The sequence below is a fragment of the Carassius carassius genome, chromosome 7 (assembly GCF_963082965.1).
Source record: "Carassius carassius chromosome 7, fCarCar2.1, whole genome shotgun sequence".
Classification (NCBI taxonomy): domain Eukaryota; kingdom Metazoa; phylum Chordata; class Actinopteri; order Cypriniformes; family Cyprinidae; genus Carassius; species Carassius carassius.
In genome coordinates, this window is record NC_081761.1 from 34,242,899 (window position 1) to 34,249,849 (window position 6,951).

Consider the following 6,951-nt stretch of genomic DNA (forward strand, 5'->3'; position numbering starts at 1 on the left):
ATTTAATCATTGGTTAGTTTGATTCATTCATTCATTCCTTCATTTAATCATTGGTTAGTTTGATTCATTCATTCATTCATTCATTCATTCATTCATTTAATCATTGGTTAGTTTGATTCATTCATTCATTCATTCATTTAATAATTGGTTAGTTTGATTCATTCATTCATTCATTCATTTAATCATTGGTTAGTTTGATTCATTCATTCATTTAATCATTGATTAGTTTGATTGATTGATTGATTGATTGATTGATTGATTGATTGATTGATTGATTGATTGATTCATTCATTCATTCATTCATTTAATCATTGGTTAGTTTGATTCATTCATTCATTCATTTAATCATTGGTTAGTTCGATTCATTCATTCATTCATTCATTTAATCATTGGTTAGTTTGATTCATTCATTCATTCATTCATTTAATCATTGATTAGTTTGATTCATTCATTCATTCATTCATTCATTTAATCATTGGTTAGTTTGATTCATTCATTCATTCATTCATTTAATCATTGGTTAGTTTGATTCATTCATTCATTCATTCATTTAATCATTGATTAGTTTGATTCATTTATTAATTCATTCATTCAACCATTCAGTCATTCACTCAAGTATTCATTCATTCATTTGTTCAGTCATTCATTCAATCATTCATTTGTTTTAATCATTAATTAATTCGTTCATTTAATCATTGTTGTTTAATCATTAATTTTATTCATTCATTCATTTGTTTGTTTAATGATTAATTCATTCCGTTATTCATTCATTAATTTAATCAATCATTTGTTTATTCATCCATTGATTTATCTTTTCATTTAATTGTCGGTCATCAATCATTTAATCATCAATCATAATTTATTAATTCAATCACTCATTCATTTTAATAAAAAAAATATTTATACTATTTAAAATAATATTTTGCAAATATTATTATTTTTTTAAATAGTTTGTTGATATTTTGTGTGTATCTTGACAGTTATGTATATTAACAGTTTATTTCTGAAAATTCTTTCTTGACCTTTTTTGTTTTTCACAGAAATAAACATCATTCATATAAGGAGCAACCTGATGGTGAGTTGATTTTTGGGGGGGGGTGAAGCACACTACATTTTTGTAACTCCGCTACACAATGTTTGAAAATAATGTTTTACTTCTATTTAGCAAGGATGCATTTAACTGATCAAAAGTGTTCTTTTGAACTTAATCACAGAATCCTGAATAAAATGTATTTTGATTTTATTTTTAAATTCGAAGCACCACAACTGCTTTCAACATTGATAATCAGAAATTATTCTTGAGCAGTAAATCAGTATATTAGAATGATTTCTGAAGGACAGGAAATGATGAAAATTCAGCTTTGATCAGAGAAATATATAATATTTTAAAATATATTCAAATAGAAAACATTTTCATTTGCAGTGATATTTCACAATATTACTGTTTTCACCGTATTTCTGATCAAATAAATGCAGCCTTGGTGAGCAGAAGAGACTTTTTAAAAACCTGGCCCAGTCTCAGTCTTTTGAAGGGTAGTGTATATGTTAAAGCGTGAGGTTTGGTGATGTTGGCAGGTAAGGAACGGCTCTAATCAATAAGGTTTGGCAGGTTTGCAGTGTCACTTATAAGCACTACTGCAGGAAGTGTGTGTTTATGTGTGTGAGTGTTATCATCCCAAATGAGCAGCAGCACTCACAGCGGTGCAGTCATGTCAGTAAAGCTGAATTGGATGTAACATGAGTCATTAATCAAAGTGAGCGAGGCAATAGAAGAGGGATGTGAAGCTGAAATGATTAAATGGCTCTCCATAAGGTAAGCGTCTCAGCAGAAAGACTGTGCTGTGGCCCATTCCTCACGGCCTGCCCAAAACCACAGTAATCAAACCCACATCAAGCTCTTCATCAGTGTCAGTCGAAAGCCTCCTTCCCATCTTCCCCGCTTTTCTGTCTCTTCTAATTGTGTTTCTTTTCCGCTACAACCTCCAAAACATGTTTTTTTTCCATCCGATTTGCTGAGTTGTGGAAAGTGTTTGCTTGAATAATGGGTGTGGGCCCTTTTTCATGTTCTTCTGATCCATTATTTACTTTTTCCCGTGAAATACTATGTTTTCAAGTGTTTCTTGTCCAATTCCCATTGTGAGCAAACAGCTCAGTGTACCAAAACAACTCTCAAATGGGTTTGTGTGTGTATGCAACTTAGGCGGTAAATAATGTTTTTATTTGTATGTTTTGTATAATATCAAATATAATTTGGCTTAATATCTCGTAAATATAATGAAAATAATACTAATCATATTGATTATCATATTGTATAATAATAATAATAAAATATATTAATGTTTTGATATGGTATAATACATATCATATTGATAATAATATTTTTATAACAGTAGTATTCAGTTTTAGATAGTAGTAATATTCAAAATAATAAATGTGAATATTATGATAATAATAATAGTAATTTATAATGACATTTCAATATTACAATTATAGAATATTTACACACACACACTGGCAGTAGACAATGTTTATTATGAGTAATATTTGAGCAAAATTGTATTCTCTCTTTTAATTTTTAGAACTGCTCCATTATTCTGTCAGCCATAAAAAAAAAAAAAAAATCCAACAACCAATAAATAAACCAATCACAGCTCCTTTGGACTAGGTCTCATGCATTTTTCATCAGCAACGGAAAAACTTTTCCGGCCCTTCATGACCTCCTTGCTTTCACACCTACATGCAGTCTTTATCACCAAAATCGACGGGATTGATTCACGCGGGTTTAATGGATTTCTCTCGGCTTTGAACATGGGTTCATGTTAAATCATTTACCTAGAAGAGCTAATGGGGAAGAGAGACTGTATGTGAGGACGTGCATGTGTACAGTGCTTATGGTGAAAGATCCAGAGTTTCTGAATGTTAACACCATCCACCTCTACATAAACAGAGCTGTTGCTGAACTGATTTGATTTACCACACACACACACACACACACACACACACTAAACAGAAAGACAAAGAGTCCTGTTTTGAACAATTATCTAAATAATCTTTGCCCTTTGGCTCAACATGAGATCAATGAATTAGGTATAGGCATGTAAAACACCAACTTGAAGTTGATGTTTGTCCAAAGGGTGGCGCTATAATGGTGACACAAGTACTTGCACTGTAAATTATTTGGCATGAGTTGCATGACTTGTTTGGTATTTATCAGTTAAAACATAGTTATTTTGGGAATGAATGAAAAATGTAGGGGCTATAATTGTTGCTTGCAGCAATTTGTATTTCTGCTGATCTATTGATGACTTAAAACTGCACACTTCAGCTTTAAAGAGTTGAGCAAGTTCTCTGAAGCAAACTATTTCAATGATTTCATAACTTGATTTTTTTTTTCCTTTCTCCGTTGGCTAAAGTGTAAGCCTTTTTAGCTCCTCTAAAGATATCATTTCATGAAATAATGAGTTCTCTCTAGTGTAGATTCCTGTGCTTTCTCAAACAGGTCATGTAACGCAAATCTTAGCAGCGTAAATGAGAAATACTCTCTGTCCTAAACTCTGACAGACAGAAAAATCTTTCTGGCAACACCTTAATGAAAAGTGTTAAAGGTGGATCACTCTTTTTTTGTCTGCTACAAATGTCCCCATCCAAATATGATTAATCACGGCTCGTCCAAATGCAGTGGAAGCTATTATGGTTAGCCTTTGCAGGGCATTTGCCAGTAGAGGTGCGCTGAATTCTGAGCAGATCTGTGTGCTGTGTTTTGAATAATGCAGTGGAGATGCTGACAAACTCAGCCACATTACATTCCTGCTGCAATGAACACAACCAATCTCCAGAAGAACACAACCAATCTCACATCCTCTAATATTACTGACATGTTTTGTGTCATTTTTCATCCATCCCTTCATTAATCTTTCTATCTGAGGTGTTCTCTGTGTGCTGTCCCTCTCAGGTTCCCATAATGTATTATTTAAAATGTCTATCTGAGGGAGCAATTAACAGAAGCAGGAGCAAAGCCAAATGAACTGTGTGGCCAAGAGCTGAAGCAGCATTGAGAGCATGGACTGAGCTGCAAGCACGTGAGTTACTCTGTTAGCTTGTGCACTAATATAACCTCATGTGCACCTACTGCTGAGGTTATCGGGGACACTACCTGCCATATTCAAACATCTGACTTCACATTTTGTGTTCAGTGAATAGTCCAAGCCCAGGAGGATGTCCACGAAATCTTCAGGATTAAGGTCACAGCTGACCTTTGGTATCCCTTCAGCATGTTTACAGGACACGTTTAGCAAAGCTCTGTTCACGTTGTGTATTGAAGTAGAAATGGTGCACTGTGCTTAAGCTAATGCATGCAGAACCCGGTTTGGCCATTGCTGATTACACTGTGTCAGCGCTGTAGTTAGCTGAGAGCGCTTGGATTTGTTGTGCTCTCACATCGCCTGTCCTTTGTTTTAAAGTTCTGTGTGGTGCTGCTTGTTAACTGCTTTCCAACATTCTGCCAAATCCCCATCAACATCCCTAATATCAGGTGACAGTTTAATGCCTGGCAGGTCTAGAAAAAAGGTTGCACCATGCTTTGCATACAAAGTTCTTCTCTGAACTCTCTCCTCAGAGATTATTGATTAAAACTAAGAGGGAAAGTATTGATTTACAAACATTTTTGTAAATTAAAGTAATTTTGTGAAAGTACATTCTAAAAAGCTAAAACAATGGTTAAAAGCACACTGAAATTAAGACATTTGGCCCCATTGATTCCCCAACTGATTCTTTTATTGTAATAACAAAAAAAAACATTTAGCTTTTAGAGTACACACCTATTATCATTATTATCATGATTATAATTTTATACAAATGTTTATGTATGTAAGTATGTGTGTGTGTGTGTTTATGTATACATACATACATACGTTGTATACACACACACACACACACACATATATGGAAATAGCGTGTTTTTTTGTACATAGATATATGTATATATCATCCTTTTCCTCCTCATTCTGTTCATCCCTCTTCCTGACCTTGCTCATGAAAATTCATTTTCCTGCAGCTCCTGTAGGCATCCAGACCTCCCTGAAGCAGAAAGCACACCACCGGGGCTCATGGGAACTGTAGGCATATGACACATCAAAACCTGAGGCTTTTTCACGGATGGATGAAGCACTTTTTAATTTCTCCCACTGTCTGTGTGATCTGGGGATGAGAGGCTGTGTGGAAGGGCAGGCAGAGGTCATGGGCGGCTGTCAGGTGATGCTGTGCTGAACCAGCACCAGAGCTCTGTCACCCTACACCATGAGGAACAAGGAGTTATTTGTGCTTGACTGAGTGCGATTCGTTAAGCGTACAGATATAAAGTCACAGGCTGTGTTGAAACATGAATTAATCAGTTGGAATGCTGTTTTGAGTGGATGAGTCTTGATTTTGATTTAAGCAATGGCAAGTACCAATTAAAAACGAAGCAATCAAACTTATGACAGGCTAATTAGATGAGTTGAAACAGAATATTTTGTGCCAAGTGTAATTTTTCTAACATAAAATGCTTGACTGTTGAAGGATATGAATGTGTTTAGTTTGAATTAAATCCAGATAACAATCTTACAAGAGCAAAAAGTCAATCAGACCCAAGCAAATTGAAATATAGGAGCATAAAATAACACATTTGCATGTGTAAATTTGTTTACATTTTAGCATATCATACAACCTCATTCGTGCAACTTTTTTGCAATCTGCTTATGTCACACTGAAGATTAAGGGTGGACTATCATGCTTTTATGTATGTGTGTGTGTGTGTGTGTATATTAGGGTTGTTTTTTTCCTAGTTGTAGTGATGTTCACACTCGCGTGATGCCTTTTGAAAACCTTAGGCCAGTGACACACTGGCATATTGCACCTGTCAAACATAGTCTATTTTGCCGCCAATACTGTTGACGGTGTCCTTTATCTCAAATAACTATTATGATGACTTTTGTTCCACCCGCTTAAATGATAAAAGTACGTACTTGTGCTGAAAAATGTATTAAGACTCTGTCTGTTCCCCGAATAGTGAGGTCAAAATATAAATTTAATGTAGGATCTAGAAAAAATCTTATCGTGATTAAACCAGAAACATGTAAAGTAAATGAACAAAAACAATCTTTAAAGTTTGGGCTCATAAATATTCGATCACTCACACCCAAAGCAGTTATTGTAAATGAAATGATCACAAATAATAGTTTTGATGTACTATGCACGTTGATAATCCAAATGATGCATTAGGACTTGCGTTTACTGACCTAATAAACTCTTTTGGAGTCAAGCAAAATGTCACCAGGCCCACTCATCGTTTTAATCATACACTAGATTTAATTATATCGCATGGAATCGATCTTACTGCTGAATATATCGTACCTCAATGTGATGATATTACAGACCATTTCCTTGTATCGTGCATGCTGCATATCACTGATATTAGATATATGTCTCAGCGTTACCGTCTAGGCAGAACTATTGTTCCAGCCACCAAAGACAGATTCGCAAATAACCTGCCTGATCTATCTCAACTGCTATTTGTACCCAAAAATACACATGAATTAGACGAAATGACTGACAACATGGGCACTATTTTCTCTAATACATTAGAAGCTGTTGCCCCCATCAAATTGAAAAAGGTTAGAGAAAAACGTACTGTGCCATGGTATAACAGTAATACTCACTGTCTTAACAAAGTAACTCATAGTCTTGAATGCAAATGGAGAAAAACTAACTTGGAAGTTTTTAGAAATTGCATGGAAAAACAGTATGTCCAGCTATAGACAGGCTCTAAAAACTGCTAGGGCAGAGCATATCCACAAACTTATTGAAAATAACCAAAACAATCCAAGGTTTTTATTTAGCACAGTGGCTAAATTAACAAATAACCAGACGCCCCCTGATTCAAATATTTCACCAAAGTTAAATAGTAATGACTTT

At 34.6% G+C, this 6,951-nt stretch overlaps 1 long non-coding RNA gene across 1 annotated transcript; it reads left to right on the forward strand.

Moving 5' to 3' along the window:
* The first annotated feature begins 1,466 nt into the window (after window positions 1-1,466).
* On the forward strand, window positions 1,467-5,685 carry LOC132143193 (uncharacterized). Its single transcript, XR_009434216.1, has 3 exons — window positions 1,467-1,575; window positions 4,461-4,531; window positions 5,054-5,685. It is a non-coding gene; the product is annotated as an uncharacterized LOC132143193 (long non-coding RNA).
* Window positions 5,686-6,951: the final 1,266 nt, after the last annotated feature.